Source organism: Alligator sinensis, unplaced genomic scaffold, assembly GCF_000455745.1.
Source record: "Alligator sinensis unplaced genomic scaffold, ASM45574v1 scaffold1719_1, whole genome shotgun sequence".
Classification (NCBI taxonomy): domain Eukaryota; kingdom Metazoa; phylum Chordata; order Crocodylia; family Alligatoridae; genus Alligator; species Alligator sinensis.
The window spans coordinates 979523-998376 of NW_005842507.1; the positions used below are offsets into that span (position 1 = coordinate 979523).

Below are 18854 nucleotides of genomic sequence, written 5' to 3' on the forward strand. Positions count from 1 at the left end.
GTCTTGTCCGGACGTGGGCTCTTCCGCCGACCAGCCAGATTCTCAGCCTTCGCGGTTCTCATTTTCAAATCGTTCACCGCAGCCCCAAGGGCTAGGAGCTTACACATTTAATAAAAACGGAGATTGTCGCGTCGTTCCCCAATTTAAGGAACTGAGGCTTTAAGAAAAGCATAAAATACAGTGTGATTTGCAGTAGAATCACAAGAATTGGTAACCCTGAAGGGTTAGCTAGAGATCTCAGTGAAGAAAAAGAGCATAGAAAGGGATTGTAGGAACGCAGGGCTGGACGAGACGTCGAGACATCGTGCGGTCTGTTCTGCTGCCCCGAGCCAGGATCAGGGATATCCAGAGCACCCCTGACAGATACTCGTCTAACCTCCAAGATGAGACACACAGGAATGTGCAAGAAGAATCAGGAGGCTCCACAGAGATCTAGTGAATCACAGAGGAGGGAATGCCTGAATCGCTGTCCCCTTGTGCGATGTTAGTGCTGCCTTCGACCCCAGTTCTGCACTTGGGATCAGGGTCTTCCTTTCTTTTCACAGCAGGTGAGTACTGCTGTAATGAGTGAGACCTCCAGAATGCAGAAAGTGATGCTGTATAGATATAACGGATGTATTCCTGTGTCAGAAGCTTTCATCCATCCAAGCTCTATACAGGTTTTTAAAACAGGATGACAAGCCAGAGTCCAGCAGAGGAGGGGACTGATACTATATGAGTCTTTTTAAGCTTTGCATTTGTGCAGTGGATGGCTAAAATCAGCCCTGAGGGATTGTCTTGGGGTGATGTTTGGAGTCTGCTGTAGACCCTCTGTGTTGGATTTGAGGCTGGATAGAGTCTATAATGCTTTTAGAGTAATAGCTCTCAATCAGGGAGCTGTGGCACCCCCGGGGGTGCCTTGAGATCCTTACAAGGAAGTCGCAGGGTGCCAGACAATGTTAGCTGTGCAAACATGATTCGAAATAAATCGATAGAATTCAGATAGGAATATGTTGTATTAAAATCATTCTGCCCTGCAGTGGCCTTGAGTTTTGGCAACAGAATTATATTTTTCTGTCGTCAAAAAAATGAGTTAAGAGCTGGCATTTTCTGAGGGGTGCCTCAAGTCTAATGAGAGGAGCTTGGAGTCTCGAAAGGTTGAGAACCACTGTTTGAGAGAGAGAAATGTTGTTGGGAATTATGTCACGATGAGAAACTAACCTGCCAGATATGGACTGCTCAAAATAATGGTAAACTCTGGGTATTTGCAGATGTAACAGCCGACAGATTTCTTCACCAAATTGTCACTTAGCTAACAAGAGGTGATCCCATTTTGCACTTGATCTTGGGAAGCAGCAAGAACATTACTGAGAGAGGTAGTAGTCAATCCCAGTGTGATTATGAGCAGTCAGTGTGATAAGGCTGTGAAAAAAGCATGTAGGTTGTAGAGAGAAGAAACATTAATATCGTTGTACAGGGCATGGATGGGGCAGCCTCTGGAATACCGTGCATCATTATGAGCACCCCTGTGCAAGAAAGACACGTTTTCACTGGGACGAGGAGAGAAAACGATCAGGGAAATGGAGATCCCATGTCAGAGGAACTAAAAGAGCTTGGCTTTGTTTGCATTAACGTAATAAAAGCGGAGAGAGGATGTGATTGCTCTCTCCCAACACATTAGCAAAGTAAACATCAGGGCTGGAGAAGAGTTATTTCAGTTCAAGGGCAAGGCTCAGGGAAGAAAATGAGCATAAGCTGACCATGAATACATTTAGGTTGGAAGTTGGAAAGTTTCTAACCATTAGAGCTGGTCTGGAAGAGGATTCCCATGGGAGGAGTGGGGACAAAACCAGCACTAGTTTCAGATGGAGCTTGATTAGCACATGGAAGAGGTTATACGACCTGTGTGAGCAGGGGATGGGAGCTGATGTCCCAGCGGGTGCCTTCTAGTCCTATGCTCCTGGAAGTGGGAGGGGAATGCTACAGAGAAAGTTTTGAGGCAAGGTGCGCACAGGTGGTGTTCACATTCACGGGGCCTGTCTCAGGGTATTAATCCTTGTGTACTCTGCTGTTGGGTCAGCCTCTGCTGGTGGTTTCTATCGGGCTCTCCAGGGGTGTATTTGGTGATGTTCCTTTCCAAGCTGGACTGACTACATGTTGGGGATCCACTTAGTTGGCTTCTGAGCCAAGTGTGGACAAGCTTCATCACTGTGGATTGGGTTCCCTGTTCTCTATCACTTCCCTCTGATTTCTCCCTTAGGTAGGTCTCTCCTGCTCTACACCAGCTAGTCATCTGCATCTACCAGACCTGCTCCTATTATCTGTACCCTTAGGGAAAGCTCCAAGAAGCAAGAGCCGGGGTCTTTGGCAGGGGTGCCTCTGGGGTGGCCAGAAATATGGCTAGCCCCAAATGGCACTACCTTTACAGTGTTTTGCCAGATAAAGTGCATTGCTCAGACTTTCCTGGAATTGCACGCTCTGAAACCTCCTTGTTTCAATTTCAGTGGATGTCTTGGCCCCTTTTAGGCAGCAGTGCTGTGAAGGGTTGTCATGCAGTTGCTTCTTTTGTTAAAATCAATGTGACTGGCTCCTAAACAAAACCATTTAAAATACAACTGGGCGATGGGCATGGAATGTGTGAGATCAGGACTTGGCATATATCCATAGCCAACTCGATGCTGCCAAACTCTTCATGGACTCCCTCCACCAGACCCCTCTGCGCTGGTACCCACCTCTGCCCTCCCTGCATGCTCTGCTCCTTGGGGGCCTGCTTGCTTGCTTACCTTTGCTCTTCTACCCTCCACTTGCATGAAGGGCCAGGGGCTGCTTTTTCATCCCCATTGCCCTGTCAGTCTGAAACCTCCCTCCTCTGTCTGAGCCACTGAATCACAGCTCCTGCTTGGGCTGAATTCTGTTTCCACCTTGTCCGAGCTCACTGACATCAGTGTGTCAGCGAAGGCTGAATTTAGCCCTTCAGCTGTTGTTCTTAAACCTTCATTTTCCTTCCAATCATTTCCAATCTAATTCTCTCCCTCCACCTTCCATTCTTCCTTTATTATAACTTGGCTTGATCCTGATGTATGCTCTGCCCCTTGAAGTCAGTAGGCACTGACAGCATTTCTGAGGATCACATCAGGCCCCAGGTTTTTAATGCTGCCTTTCATTCCTTCCATTTTTTACTTTCCCCTTCTCTGCCTGCTTAGGAGGTGCTGTCCTTAGTTCTGTAAATTGCTTTCTGGGCTTCTGCTTGCCAGGCAATATTTGCTACTTGGTGTGATGAGAGCTCTGTAACAATTGAGTGCATTGTTCTCTCACCCATTTCCCCCAATCTAATTAAGTTTCCTTTCTTTAAGCGAACACTCCTGCGCTCTTGGCTCTTCTCAAGTTCTGCCCAGCTGCAAAATGAACTTGGGGGTCTTGCGATGTTATCTGTAGATGTGACATCACAGCCCTTTCCATGGCAACGCATCGCAGTTCCTGAGAGGGAGCTGACGAGCTGAGCGCAAGGAGATTTTCAATGGGAACCAAACGGTTTTAAAGGGTGAACAGTCAAAAGAGAGGCCAGCCAATAAATAAATGCATAAAATAATTCATCAAAGGAAGTCTGGAAAAAGACAGGAGTGCAGATGAGGCCTTCCCTTGGGAATGGGGAAGCTTCCTGTTTTGCTCCTGGAGCACAGTGGCTCAGATCTCTTTGCAACCCCCTCCTCCTTTCACATGCAAAAAACCTCATCTCATTTCATTTCCCTCTGCCATTTGCATATTAATTCTGCTTCATCTCCTAAACCTATCAGTCATTTTAAAGGTAAAGGGCAAGGTTCTCACAAGACAAATGTAAAAGGTGCTGGAGTTCTACCAATAGTGCCTTCCTTTTAGATGGTCACAGACTGGCGATTTGCATGAGATAGATTAATATTGTTAATTGGGGTTAATGTGGATATTAGAAGTGAAGTGACCTGCTGTAGGGTCATTATGAGTGAGTCAGTGATAGACCTGGGATTGAAACCCACATTCTCAGTTCCTTGTGTTAACTACAGAGTTTGGGACAGGATTTAGGTGCATCACCAGAGGTTGGTTTGAGTGGTCCATCAGGTGACTGGGATTAGGGAACACAAGGGAGTGATGTGGCTAGCAGCACATCAGACCTCTTTCGACTCCCCATCTCAGATGACCCAGTCCCAGTTTATCTGATTGGGGACAACATTCAGTGAATCCAGATCAAAACTCAGACTCCTGTCGCTAGACTTATACCAAGATTTGCTCTCTTGTAGAGACCTCACTCTTGTTAATTCCAACAGGAACTATGTATTTCAGTGCTTGAGGTCATCTACTTTCCTGCCCTCTCAAATTGTTGCGTGAGCACTAGAAGCAGCAAACTGCTCTTCACCTTTGCAATGATTAAACAATGCTATTCACAAGACACTGGCATGGAGGGAAAGTTCACAGTGGTAGCCTCTGGTTTATTGGCATGGCTGCAATTATCTGATGGCCTGCCAACCTGTCAGCATGTCCTGGATCTGCAAAGGTGGGATGCACAGCTGCCACTGCTTGTTCTGACTGTATTGGGGTCCCATGAGACTAACTTTTCTCATAATTCTTCTGCAATGTTTCTCCAGTCTGAACCCTAAAAGTGAAGCAGTGCAGAGATATGCAAAATCCACCCATCCAACAAAAACAGATAGACCTACAAAAAACCTCAACAACAACAGGTCATGGAGCTCTTCAGGACTTCAAGACTGTTACTGGGACTTGTTCCAAGAGGACAAAAGCTCTCAGTTGATAGATATTGTCACCCCTTGTCAAGATGCATGTTTCTGCAGGCAAAGTAACATTTGAAGCTGTTCTACGTGTTCTGTAGAGGAAAGATTTGGTAATGCGGCTTCTTGGCTTCTATGTATGGGACACACTTATATGCCCTGCCCCACTCAGGATATAAGGTAACATTTGCATATAGGTCTGATGCCCCCTTTAAATTCCACTTACGCCTTCAAAAGGGAGACACAGTGGTGCCAGCCTTCTGTAGAGGGGTGAATTTCATTCTTACTGAGCAACACAACAAGAGGCACGACAGAATCAGAGCTGCAGAAAGCTTAACCCACTCTCTGAATGCTGGTTCTGTTGCCATGATTAACATTGTGCATAACACTAGGTTCCTGGTTCTGCATGCCCAGTATAAATATTTACAGCCAAAGAAAATGCAGGATCTCATCAGGCTTGTGAGGGAGAGAAGCAAAATAGCATCTAGAGTGAGTGAGAGAAAGATCTTTCCTAGGGAGGGTAGGTCAGGGAGGAGGAGTCCCAGAGGCAATTGGCAGTAAGCAAGCTTCCACATTAGCTCAGGTGGGCTTGCTAACAGTTTCAGGAAGATGCTCTTTCTCTTTTTCCCTTGTTCTTTTATGTGTTTTCCCTTCAAGTGAATATATGCTTGTGCAAACACCAGACTGCTATCCCTGGGCATTTGCCTTTGATCGTGATTCACCATGGCAGCTGAGGATACAACTGTGAGTGGTCTTGTTGGCTTAAGTACCTGACTGGATCAGAGTCTTTAGCACATCACTGCAAGCATGTGGATCACCACTCCTAAAGCCATGCCTTCCAGGTGTGGTGATTCAGTGTTTAGCCTCTTTGCTTCAACGGTGGGGACAATTATTGCTAGCTGTTGTGGTTGTTTCTGTGATGTGGGCTCCCATATTGACTCTGAATTGCTTTGGGTTTTATCCTGCTTGTGGAAGTTTGGGTCAAAGATGGTCTCTTCTTATTTTTGCTGTGTCTAATGCAATGGTTTGTAGCACTACAAAATAACCTGTCAGCAGTCCAAGACTAGAACATCTGCATTATGGTCAAGCTAGAAAAGGCTGCTGATCAAAATTGCTGATCGTTTGTCTGTCCAGCAAGAGCCAGGTTTTGGTTTTTTTTATGCCCAAACCACGCAGCTTGTGTTTGGAGTACACAAGCAATGGGCACGTATAAGTCTTATACGTGTAACACTGAAGCATGAGATAATTGAATAATCACTGGGCTGGAGGCCAGGAATATCTGCATTTTAATTCTGTTATGCCACTGTGTGTCCTTGAGCCAGTTGCATTATCTTCCTGGGTCTCCATGTCCCCATCCATGAAACAGGGCTGGAAATACTTACCTGTACACAGGAAGGAAGAGCCAGGGCTTGATTTTTTCAGGGGTATTGACCCCCACAGAGCTACTGTTTGGACCTGCTTAGGCAAGCACTGAGCTAAGATTTGAGCTCTCTGATGGTCTCTATTCCTTTCATTATTAACTCATCCTCCTGACTTATCTGATCTCTCCTGTTCACCTTTTGCCTCCTGGCTACCTAGAGTATAAATTCTCTGGGACAAACCTGTCGTCTTTGTTTTGCACACAGCCGCTAGTACAGGGTGGCCTTTATCACTGATTAGTGTTTCTAGGCATGAGAGAAGTAGAAATAACAGCAGCAGCAAGCCCCGAATTGCAGTCAACATGAGCTACGAATGCCAAGCACTTCTGGAAATATGGACAGTAATGTTTGCCCAGAGCTTGGGAAGTAAAGAGTGCTAAGTACCAAGGCTTACAAATGATGTAGTGAGTCGTGACATCCCTAATTGGGAAATGTTAGCTACAGGCTTATGAAACAAATGCAGTTACATACTGGATTTTGTACTCCAGGCGAGTCAGCAGCAGGAACGGTGAATATACCTCCCCCACCTCTGCCAGATACCAGGTGATGTGCACTTTTCTGCTAATCGCAGGGGCGGAAAGGGGAGGAAAGCAAACCGATTCAGAGCCAACCCTAGCGGGGTGTGGGGCCTGGGGCAAATCAGCCTGTGCGGGGTCCCCTTAATACTGCGTGGAGTTGTGGTACCCCTGCAAACGGGGGTGTGGGGAGGGGTTTCCATTCTTTTTCCGTGGTGCAGGACTGAGACTACAGCTCCAGGTGGGCCCATGGGAGGGGCCGCAGCCGCTCCACCCGGCTCTGTGGGGTGCCCAAAACACAGAGCCCAGGGCAGTCACCCCGATTCGCCCTACCTTAGGGACAGCCCTGCCGATATCTCAGCCAAAGGGCCCAGCTTTTGTTCCAGGGAGCTCTCTCCTCCAGGGCACCTCACTCGGGCTCAGGTTTCCCAACATCACCTTCCTTGGGGCCGAGTCCCACAACAGTCTCACCCTCCAGACTGGGGATCTAGGCTGCAGTTCCTCTTTTGCAATTTTCTGTGCTTATCCCAGCAGGTCTGAGTTTAGTTCAGCACCTGCAGTTCTGCTCTCTATCAGGACAATGATGGTTAATGAGTGACTGGACAGGTTTCATGCAGCTCAGGTTATTTATTTAAGGATAAAAAACTGCAGAAAAAAATACAGTAAAACCATGAAGAGTCTACCCATGTGTTAAGCTGGCCAGGCTTTAACCATCACCTGGCTGGGATTTGGGCAGGGGCATCGGACAAGTTTCTCAGCTCTTTTTTCCAGAGTCAGTATCAGTGTTATGTTCTTAGATCGTGTGAGAGATCCCTCCTCATTGTCAGCCTGGCCACCTTGCAAGGATCTCAGTTCCCAATTTCACCTATTTCATCGCTGCCTTCTCTTCTAAATGGATGTACAATTTCCCCCAGGGGGGTGAGGCTTCTGAGGACTTAATTGCCTGAGGATTTACATCAATCGCCCCCAGTCATCTTAGTTCTGCAGAAAAGTCTTGTAACTTCCCTCCAGCAGTAGACATATATAGCACTTAGAACGTGGATACAAGTGTCTCCGGATGTTCCCCCTACCCAGAGTGTCTGACAAATCTCAATGTTTCCATTCTTCCAAGGTCTCACATCTGTCACAGCCCCCATGTCAAATTCCGCTCTGTTTTATAAATACATATGGCTTGGGTGCCGGATTTGTTGGTACAAATCCCAGTGATTTTCTTGTGACATATGTTAGTTTCTTTGTCGGAGCCAAAAAGCGAATGTTTAACAAGCATTTGTAGCATGTGACGTGGGCGCTCTCTGGGGATTGTCTTACTTATCGTATAAGGAATGTAAACTCTCATGATTCAGGGCGCAAGCAAGAACTGAGCTGATGGGGACTGGAAAGAAAACTTCCCCTGAGGGCAAGTAATTTCTTTATTGATAACTTTTGAGTTTCTTGCCTATTCCTCTGAAGTTTTGGAACATGAGATTGCATTAGATGGACTGATCCGTTACGGCCAGTGCTGTCTTCCTATGGCATGGCCATAGTTAGATGCCTGGTATCTTGTTCTCCTCCAAGACAGGAAGCCCTAAAATCAGTAGAGACACAGAGTTATGGAAAACACAGAGCAAGTGAGAGGCATAATGACATTTCCCTAGAGATATGGTCCTGCCTGTGATAGAAGGACTTGGACAGGGAGTCTGTTCCAGAGGAGCCCATGCAGTCACGTAGGGAGTGGGTACCAAAATGCAGTGATGGTCTCATGCTGATTTGATCAGGAAGATCTGTGTCTTCATGATGGCATGACCAGCATCTTTTTACATGTGGAGGTTCTGAAGAACATCTCGTCTCGCCGGCCAGTTGTTCCTGCTCCATCCAGGAGAGCTCCAGCAAGGAATGGGAAGAGGCCAATACGACCACAGGGGAACTGGAGAATCTAGGCTTGAAGCTAGTCTACCTTATGGTCTAACCCACAGCCTTCTGTGGGCAACTGAAGGACTCCTATTGATGATAATGGATTTTGGATCAAGCCCTTCCACTTTTTTTCTCCTCTGACTTCACAGAAAGTATTTCTGATTGACGTGGGTATTAAGAGAGAATAATTAGGCCTTCTGAACATCCCTGCCACAATTGAGAGTCTTCAGTCCTGAAGAACGTTGAAGCAATATTCTCAGCGATATTAAATTTCTTTTCAACAGCCGCATTATTACCATTTATATTACTGAGGAGCCTGTTGGGCTCTGTGCTGTGCTAATACGCCGCAAGAGGTGTTCCCTGCCCTGAAACATCAAACATTCGCCTCTCAGTTCTGACAGCAGGGGAAACAAAGGCATGGAGAGCTGAAGTGATAGGTCCAGGCTCACCCTGCCGGTGAGTGGCAGAACTGGGAACGGAGTCCATTTAGGGAGTCAGGCTGTCTCGCTCCTATTCCTGGCTCTGCCACTGGTCACCTGTGTGACCTTGGTCCACTCACTTCCTTTCTCAATGCCTCTCAGGGCTAGTTAGAGAAGTTGGGCTGGAAGGGGCCTCTAGAGGTCATCTAGTCCAACCTTCTGCCTCAGGCAGGATCATTCCTATCCAAGCCAGCCCATAAAAACCACAATCTCAACTCTACATAAGACTACCCTCAACCCTGACCCAATGTAGACCTAGCACCCTAACCTGCCACAGATGAAGCAGGGGGACTGCAGCCTTGGCCTGCCCTACCAAGGCTTTCTTGGGATAGTTAAACCAGCAAAGCCATAATGGAAGTGCAGCTTATACTGGCAAGAGGCATTCCTCTGCTGCTGTCTCTAAATCGCTTTCCCAAACAACACAGGCTAGGACAGCAAAAAGCCACTTTTGCCACTGCAAGTTGCCTTTACACTGCAGGTTTAACAGGCAGCACTTTGTGGATGAAGATCATGACTTTTCAACATCCCAACTAACACACAGTTAGGGCAACACTGTGCAGTATAGACTTGGCCGTACACTGTACACACCTCAGGACAGCATCTAGCACAATGGGACCCAGATCTAGATGGGGGCACTGGAGTCCTAATGTTTCTGCTTATGGATCTGATGGTGTCCTGTGTTTTGAGTGCGGAGACTCCTGCTTTGGGATACCCACTACAGCCAATGTAAGGGGTTCTGGGGCCTGTTTGGATGTGAAAGAGTGGCTGCCATGGGTGGCTGAAAACAAACAGGGGCACAGAGGATGAGATAAGACTATGTGGGCCTTCCGGAGAAGGAGCAGTGAGCGAGTGGCGGCTCGCTGTGCAGAGAAGAGCAGATCTTATTTTTGCATTGGGTACCAACAAGGGACTGTGGCAGTCTTGCAGGAGGCCAGTAATGGCAGATGCAGCCGGTTTTGCAGGATTTAGGGCACTTCTATTGTAGAAGAACAAGGAAACCACAATAAAGAAATGTAAAATAAATGATTCCCCCTCTCTCCCCCAGCAATTGCTGTGAAAAATCTCCCCCTTGGGAGAGAAGTGACCGTGATTCTTGTTGGGATCCTGCACTCTCATTACGGGTTGCCCATAACTTCCCTTCCTCAAGGGCACCATTTTTATGCTATTACCTTGTCACCAGCCTGCTTTCTATCTCAGACCTTGCCTTTCCACCTGGTGAGAGGGTCTATCAGAGGTGCCCGCAGACACGAGACCTCTCATTGTCCTCTCATCTATCCGCCCGGTGTGCAGACCGGGTCGAGAGAATGGCCATTTTGGACACGGAGACGTGTCGTCCCCCCGCTCCCTGCAGCTGCGGAGCCAAAGGCTCCCAAGCGAAGCAGAGAAGAATTATGCAAACTGAAGACTTGTGCCATCATGTCCTTAGGAGAAGGAGGGGGAGAGGGTGGAGGGGGGTAGAGAAAGACAGGGGTGTGCGTGTGCATGTGTGTGTGTACAAGGGGATTGTCATGGTTACCTCTCTGACAAAACAAATGGCTGCACTTAACGATGGGCACCCAAACAACTCGCCCAAAGCCGGCGCTCATCAGCCGGCTGCCAGCGGAGCCGGGGCTCTGCCACGTGAAGCAGGAGCCTTGTCGGCAGCTCCCCGTAGCCGGCTTTCGCAGACAGACACATGTTGCCGCAGCTTGCTAGGTAAGGCAACCCCAGGGGCTGGCCAAGGGGGCCCCCAGCCCAGGGCATCAGTGCCAAGGGGGTAGATCTGTGCCCCTGGGGTGGGGTGGGGTGGAGGTGGGGGGGATGCCACAGGTTGCTGAGGGTCCTTCCCGGGCTGGGATCCTCCCCCCCATCCCTCTGATCTCTCTCTCCTGGTGCCTGGCAGAGACCAAAGGAGTGTGAAGCTTTGCCTGCCGCCGCCGGGATCGCTCCGGCTCTCTGGCGCCGGAGCGGGCAGCGCAGCCTTCGGCCAAGGTAAGGGACAGCGGCGGCCGCTTCTGCTCCGGAGCCTCCCGCAGCCCCCAATCCCTGCCTGCCCCCAGGGCCGGGCTGCCTGGTCCCGTCCAGTCCCGGGGCTCCATCCACCTGCGGCACCGCCCATGACCTTGGGCTGTGCTCGGCGCTGCAGCTCCCGCTCCCACTCTGCTAGCATCTCCTGCCCTCCTTGCACCTGGCCCGGGCCGGGCTTGGACTCACCCCGGGGCAGATTCGTGCCGGGGGTGGGGGGGGGGGGGGGGGGCGGGCCCGGCAGCCATGGCAGCAAGGGCTGCCAGCAACCTTGCCCTGTCCTGCCCTGCCCCAGGAGGTGCTGGGCTCCTGCCCCGCATTAGATCCATGATCCTGATTGCAGCTCATTGTGGGGGGCTTGCCCCTGGGCACCCAGAGCAGTTGGACCAAGGTAGAGCCACTGCATCTTATTTCTTTCTGAGCAGCGAGCCCGGGGCTCTGCAGGTTGCAGGCACCGGGCGATGCTGCACTGGGGCTCCTGCAGGGATGGAGCCTGCAATCAGGGCCGGGCAGGAAGGCTGCTTCTAGGCACAGTCCTGTGGCATTTGCCTTTCCAAGCCAGGGCATTGGTTGTCAATCTGAAAATCAGCCTCCTGAGTTATACCTAAGGAGCTGTCATCTGTGGGGAATCAGCCACCCACTTCTCCAGAGCCTCTCTCCAGCAATCAGGGCCAGGAGGAGGGGAGGGAGGATGGAGAAGCACGGCCTGGCACCCTCTGGGCCGGCCTGGCTACATGGGAGGAAGAGCAGACAGTGCCGTGGCAATGGGAGGGAGGGGCAGCAGTTGCAAGCTGCCCCTCTCCCCACTGCTGCCTGCCCACCCAGCCCCAGCTGAGACTCTGGGGGAGTCTGGAGCATGCTCATCTCCTGTCCTCCCGCCTCTGCTAGCAGAGATCTGCTCCTCACCCTTCAATCCCCTGCATCCGCCACCCAATCCTCCTCTACCCGGCACCAGTGGGGACACGCACCTTCACTAGTCCCAAAATAATTTCTCCCTGATTACAGTTTGGGCAGCACATCCACCCTGATCCTCACACCCACCACCAAAATGCAGTCACCTCTGGGGTGAAACCCAGCAGCTGTTTCTACAGCAGTATCCAACTGCAGTTACAGGGAAGAGATGAAGGAATCAGCCCGATGACCTTCACCGGAGGTTGGCCAGGTCATTGGGGTGAACATGCTTTTGGCAAGTGCCACAAGACTAGTAAGAGCCACAGCAACTCTGGACTTTGCTTTTACATCTCCTGCGAGAGCCATCACCCCCCTCCACCCCTGCCACAGTATTGGGTAATTGGCTCAGTACTCATAGTGAAAAATGCTGCTTACAGAATCACTGACGTTTTTTATCCCAAGGCGAGTACTTCCTAGGCAGCACTCAGAAGAAGATTCATCTCAGAGTCTGTTGGGGATCTGGAAAGGTTTGGCTCAGCTTAGCTCTGACTTCTGACAAGGTGGGATGGCTGAAGGATGCACTGTATATTACATTGTATGTTATGGGCATCCTTTGTTTTATGGTTAAAGTCTTGGAGACTGGTCTCTATAGAGGTGATCTTTCCCACACAGGCTTGAGGTGCGTTGGTGAGGCAGTTCTGGGAAGTGCATGGAGTTATGGCCTCGGTTTTACTGGTTCTGCAGGCAAACAGAAGTTTATTTTCCAGTTCGAGGCATCTGGTGCCTTTCACAGCCACTGACTTCATTTGGAAATGAGAGCAATAATGAATGGTCATAATGCAATAGGTCATACTGCATTTAGCTTGGACAGTGGAGCATGGGAGGGAAGCTCGTTCTCATTGATCTCTGCAAGACCTGTCCAGCTGTAGTTGTCCTGACAGGCCACTGGATGTCAGTGTTGATTGATACAAATGAAGCTGAAGGAATATTTACCCAGCAGATGAAAACTTGTCGCTCTTCATCAAATGATGTGAACGTGGATGTGATCTCAGTGCTAGGCGGGGTCTGGATCTGGACAGAAGACTGGAATCTGGAAGAGTCCCTCAGAGTTGGTATAGAGCAGGTGTCTCTCCATGGCACTGGGGAAATCTGTGCTGTCGGAGGGCTCATCTTTCTAGTTAGATCTAGGACTGAGAGTCTGACTCCTTGGGGATGTCACCCTGCCTCTGCGAATGTCCCAGATCCACATGTACCACGGCAGCATTTTACCGATGTGTCTGAGAACCAGGTTCTCTAATACTTTCTCATTCCAAGAGAGAATTCCAACCCAGGGGTTCTCCTGACAACTATGAAGCATTCAAGGAGCACGTGACATCACAGAAATGCAGGTGCTTCTAGGGTGGAAACTACCAGCTCTGTAACAAGCTACGTAAAAGTTAATGACAAGTGAAGTACTGCATGCAGCTGAAATGGAAGATAATTGCCCAGCTGGAAAGGGGCCAAGACCCTGACACTATCACTCCTTCTGTGCATTGGGATCTCTTGTGCCCATGAGCAGTGAGGACCTCTGTTGCAAATCTAATTAGAAGGTGGTCCTGGCAACAGCGCGGTAGTCTATGTTGAAACCCACTCAGGAACAAGCCAGTGGGAAGTATGTGACTCCAGTGAATTCAAGTGAATCCCTCTGGAAGGCTTCCTGCTGTACTGTTGGTGGCAGGGAGTGGGCCTAGGACATAGCATTCTGCATGGAGAGACAAGAGCCGCTGGATCTAACTGAAGGAGGAAAAGTTTGGCAAGTCCTGACACTCCTAGCATGTCTGATACACCTCTGGGGGCTGCGCACAAGCGCACTCCCAGCCACTGTTTGGATTTCACTTGCTGTGAGTAAGGCTGCCTACCAGTGGGTTCTCTACCATGCTCTGCATCACCAGGGTAGTGTCAGTGTATGGAGCCCGCTGGTGTCATGGTATCAGCAGTGCAGGTTGGACTCTGTCTACCGGCCCACAGTGCTTAAATGACATGCTTTGGGTCCTGCACGGTGCTGGGGGCAAGCTGGCTGGGAGCCCCCACCCTATACAAACAGCTCTGCATGACACAACAACCCACATCATCTCCTTCTGCAACCAAGTTGGCTTCTTAGATGGGTTTCAGAAGAGATCACGGGTTCAAAAGATCTGTTGATTTCCTGCTGTTTTGTTGAAACCCAAGTGTGACACGGCAATGTTACCTGAGTCTGGCACAGTGACCTTGGATGAGGCCCTTGCAGTTCAGTGAATGCTGCCTACAAACCTGTTTGTGTGCAGTGGTTTGTTCCTGATGATGACAAGGCTCTGCTTGCTTCACATCTGTCTGCTACTGTTGCATAACTGTGGTGCAGCATCAGCTCATTCCCCATAACCCCAGCATAAACCCAGCCAGGGTATAACCCCATTGCATGATAGCTCTCTCTTCTCTCACCATAGCTGGAAGGAGGAACCGATGATTGCTAGGGACCAGAAACCCAGCAGTAGCAGCAGCTGCGCAAATGGTCTTGAGCTTGACCTACGAACAATGATTATTCCCTTCCCTGCCCCAGAACCAGGCCACCTCTACTACTCAGAAAGCACCAGCACAGGACATTTGTGATGCATCCAGCAAGCCAGCTCTGTTAGCAATCTTAGGCACAGCTGCTTATCTGATCAGCTGTGGGCTGTGTGAGGCCAGGTCCAGCTGCCGCAGCACCGTAATACTCACTGCAGTCATCATCCCTTTTGCTTTCTGCTACATGAAATGTAGCAGCTCAGCTTGTTAATCCCTGCATTCGTCCATGGACAATCTTTGCAGGGTAACAGGTCTGTGAGTTGCGATTCAGCTTCCTTTCATGCATGCTCAGAGTGCACAGCTGAGATCAGGTGGGGTAGGGTGGTGTGTGCACAGTTACCCAGGCTCACACTAGCGGCAAGAGCGTAGCTTTAAGGATGCTTAGAGGGAAAGCAGCTCCCTTTTGCTTTTGCTTTGGAGAGGTGAGCTAGCCCACCATTCAGGTACCTCGGGTCCAGTTCCACTGTGTATAAACAAAGCAAGACAACACCACTTGTCTGGCTGGGAGAACAAAAGGTGAAGTGAGAGGAATGCAGGAGGCAGGCAGTGGCATGGAGAACTGGGGGCTGTTGGCTGCCCAGTGGGCAGCTCATCAGCAGAGAGCAGGGCAGTCAGAGCTCCCTGCGAAGAGCGGAGAGGGGAGCTCAGAGCCCACGTTATTGTAAGCTGCCTGGCAGCGCTGCCTGACTGCAGACCCTTGCTTCTTCCCTTCCTTTTCTCTGTATGTTCTCTACCTCCACCCAGCGCCCTTCTTTCTGCTGTAGACACCTGATGGCATGCTTGACACGAACTGCAGCGCAGCACCGGTCCCTCGCCTCCCATCCGCTCCACAGCGTCTTCCCCAGCAGCTTTTGCCATTTTCTCTTTCATTTTAAGGGCCTTTGAAGGTGAAGCAGTAGAAAGAGCTCTCTGCACAGGTTTGCTGGATTGCAGCGCACAGTCTGCGCTCCTTGTTTGGCCACTAGACTCCCAGCACAGCTCTGAGAGAGGTGAGGGAAGCTCTGAGGCAGGTTCAATCTAGACTCATGGGGTGCTGGGCTGAGAGGCAGGAAGCCTGGGCACTAATCCTGACTGATGCTGTGTGACCATGACCCTCTCGATTCCCTGTTTTGATTACAACCTCTTTGGGACAGGAAGTGTCTCTCACCAGGGGTTTGGGCAGCACCCAGGACAATGCACTGACTCGCCTGTCCTCTTGAACATGTGACAGAAGGCTTGGAAATGTTTGCAGGTTGATCTGAGTCTTCTTTCCATCAAGGAGAGTTTTAAATGTCTAGGAAAGCCAATAGCTCCATGCAGACTTGAGATAAAAAACATGCCAGAGCACAGCAGAAGGTGGAGAAATCTCAGTGTTTTTAAAGGCTTGGACTGAATGAAGACCCACAGCTGGTCCTAGTTTCTCCACGGCTGCGTCCCCAGAGTTATTCCAATACATCCTTGGCTGTCTCTCTTACCTCTTTTCAACTTTCTCGTTGTCCCCAGTTCTTCCCACAGCCATCCAGCAGGCTCCCAGTTTCTTTATGGTGACTACATCCTCTGAGTGACATGCTGAGATAGCCCAGGGACTGTATGGACCGGAGGGTTTGACACTGGAGGCATAGGCAGGGGTCTTGAGTAGCTCAAGGGAAGTGGGGGAAATGCAGGTTGGCAACATGTGATGATCAAATCTAAGTGCTAGGAGATTTCTATCTAGCAATCACAGGAGCAAAACTGCATGGTCCATTACTGCTGCTGGAGTGTCTCTGTCAGAGCCCTGAGTGGAACGAATAGAAAGGGGATTCTCTAGTGCAGGGGTAGGCAGTGTTTTTTGGCCAGAGTGCCGAAAAAACCACAATGTTTACCTTGGAAGGAGTCGGAGTGCCGACACGCCGGAGCTCAGAGCGGCTGTTTGCAGCCTCCCGGCTGCAGCTGCCCCACAGAGCCCGGTCTGCTTGCAGCAGGGTTTGCAGCCTCCCAGCCAGCTGCTGGGAGCAGCCTGGGCTCTGTGGCTGGCAGCAGCTGCTTTGAGCCCGGGCTGGCAGTGGTGTGCCAAGCAAAATGGCCTTGTGTGCCATACTTGGCACGCATGCCGGGGGGTTGCTGACCCCTGCTCTAGTGAGACTGCTGGATGCCAACAGACCTAGTGGCTCTCCCTGGCTCTGTAGGTCTCTGCCATAAAGAGTCTCCATGGGTTGCATTCTGTGCCAGGGTGGGAGGCAGTGGTGTTGCATGTGCGTGAAGAAAGTACCATCACTTTTTGCTTTACCAACGTCCTGGGTTGTGCTCTGCTGGAAGCTGTCCCCGGTGCTTCGAGCCCTGCTACACTGAAAAAGTGGAAATTATTCACGACTGTATTCTGTCAAGGGTGATGAAGGGGGCTGGTGCCCTGGAAGGGCAGAGCCTACTGCAGCTCCTGGCTTCACACACAGGCAGGGAAGGGTAGGCAGTAGGGATGGGCCACCAGGAGAAGCCTAATGAAATAGAGGCTGTTTGAGAGTGACTCATGGGAGATACCGTTCTGAATCTGTTCATGGGAAGGCTGTTGCTGGTGCCCACCTGACTGTGAACGAGCTGAGGTGTGCTTTGCACTGCTCTGTGTTCGGGGACAAGAAGTCCTTGTCTGCTTTGCCGAGTTCTTGTCGTCGATGAAGCACTGGGTGGGAGCACAGCCACTGTGATGGAATCAGGGAGTAGAGGTCCCGCAGTGATAAAGAGTGAGGTTGGCTTATAAATCCCACCAGGAAAAGAGCTGAGAAGAGAGATGTGGTTTCAAAACCTTTCCATGCTGAGGAAGAGGCATGAGAAGGGAGAAGTGGCCACTTCCAGTGCTGGAGCTCGGTTGTTCCCATCTTCTCTTTCTCTTCTCCCTTCAGTTTGGAGAGGAAAGGCTGTGGTTAAAGCACTGCCCTGGGCCTGAGGAAACTTTTGGCCCTGTTCTGCCATAACTGCCCTGTGATAATTCTTCTTGATAATTTTTCCTCTCCTACTTTTGTAGGGCTCAGAAGTACCCAGCTCAGCGGGGCTCTGACCTTACATGGGCCCGCTAGGAGGTTGTAACAAAAGTGGTTGCCAACCCTCTCACTGGGCATAGACATGCTTCCTCTACCAGCTGGAGGCCCCACAGCTGTCCTGTCTTGGTGGGGTGACAGCTAATTGGGGATGATCTTCCCTGCAGACCCTCATTTACCTCCCCTCTGGCCAGACTGCTTTTCCCATCACTAGCAGAGGCTGTGAGTCAGCAAACCATGGCACTTTGAGATGTTATTTATGTGGCTGCTATAAATCATCTTGTCTCTGAAGCTCATCATTGTCTCTTGTCCTCTGTCTGGCCCTTCCTTGGTGAGGATGAGCAATCTCCCCCGAGAGCTGCCCTTGGGTCTCAAACACAGCCTGTGCTGCCTTTGAAGACCTTGTTGCTCCCTGCATCTCAGCCTGGGCTGTGCAGCCAGAGATGGCCTGGCTGCCTATACTATGGCTGGTCATCCCAGGAGGAGGCATGTTCCTCAACTTCCTCCAGAGCAGAGAAGTGGAGACCAGGGGCTCGGTTCTAACTGACCCTGCGTGGCATAACAGCGATACCTCATCAGGCTGCCAGACTGGCTCAGTTGGCTCCCCCATTCCTTTCTTCAAGCTTCCTCGTCCAGTCCTTTCTTTTTTTTCCCTTTCAGATTGTACTTTCCTTGATCATGTCGTTCAGTCTCCTTCTTTCCCATCCGGCATTTCTACCTTTCCCCAAAGTCACGATGGGGTTTGCTGGCTGGAGGCGCTCTGTCTCAATAGCTCATTTATGCTCATGATCTCCCTCTGTAGCAGGACTCCATTCGCAATCCTGCCAGACTCCTGATTTATTGTTTGCAGGAGCCTGGGTTTCTCAGACTGTCTGGCCTGTGGTGTCATCACTACTTTGAAAGGCAATAGGGTAAACTAGCTAGATATATGAGCTGCCTAGTCCTGCTAAGCATCCAACACCCTGTCCTGTGGGCTTCTTTACATGCATGTCATTGGTTTTTTGTGGTCTCTTTCTGCCTGTCAGAGGCACAGGCATGAACAAAGTTTTCTTTCCCAAGCAGAGACCCTGTTCAGTGGTTCCTGTGTGGGGCTGTTCCCCAGCTGAGCTCCCAAGTCAGTTGGTGTTGTTGGATTGAGTGCTTAAATGAGACCGGTCCCATGGGCCATTAGACTGGGGACAGATCTGTCACTGTTGGAGCATCTAACCCTCCTGAGATGAGTTTTGCAAACAAAGCGTGAGTCCTTTTGCCTAGAGCAGGGGACTGGCAGCCAGCACTGAGCTGTATTCCCAGATCTGCCACAAGCTCCCTTTGGACACATCTCTTTTCCTATCTGTCACTGTATCCAGTGAAG

At 50.2% G+C, this 18854-nt stretch overlaps 1 protein-coding gene across 1 annotated transcript in view; it reads left to right on the forward strand.

Annotated features, from left to right (window-relative positions):
- Window positions 1-10542: 10542 nt before the first annotated feature.
- Window positions 10543-18854, forward strand: part of VWA5B1 (von Willebrand factor A domain containing 5B1) — a 57090-nt gene continuing 48778 nt past the window's right edge. Inside the window, exons 1-2 of the mRNA XM_025213156.1 lie at window positions 10543-10733; window positions 10921-11009. The gene's annotated coding sequence lies outside the window, so the exon portion shown is untranslated. The remainder of the gene's footprint in view (window positions 10734-10920; window positions 11010-18854) is intronic.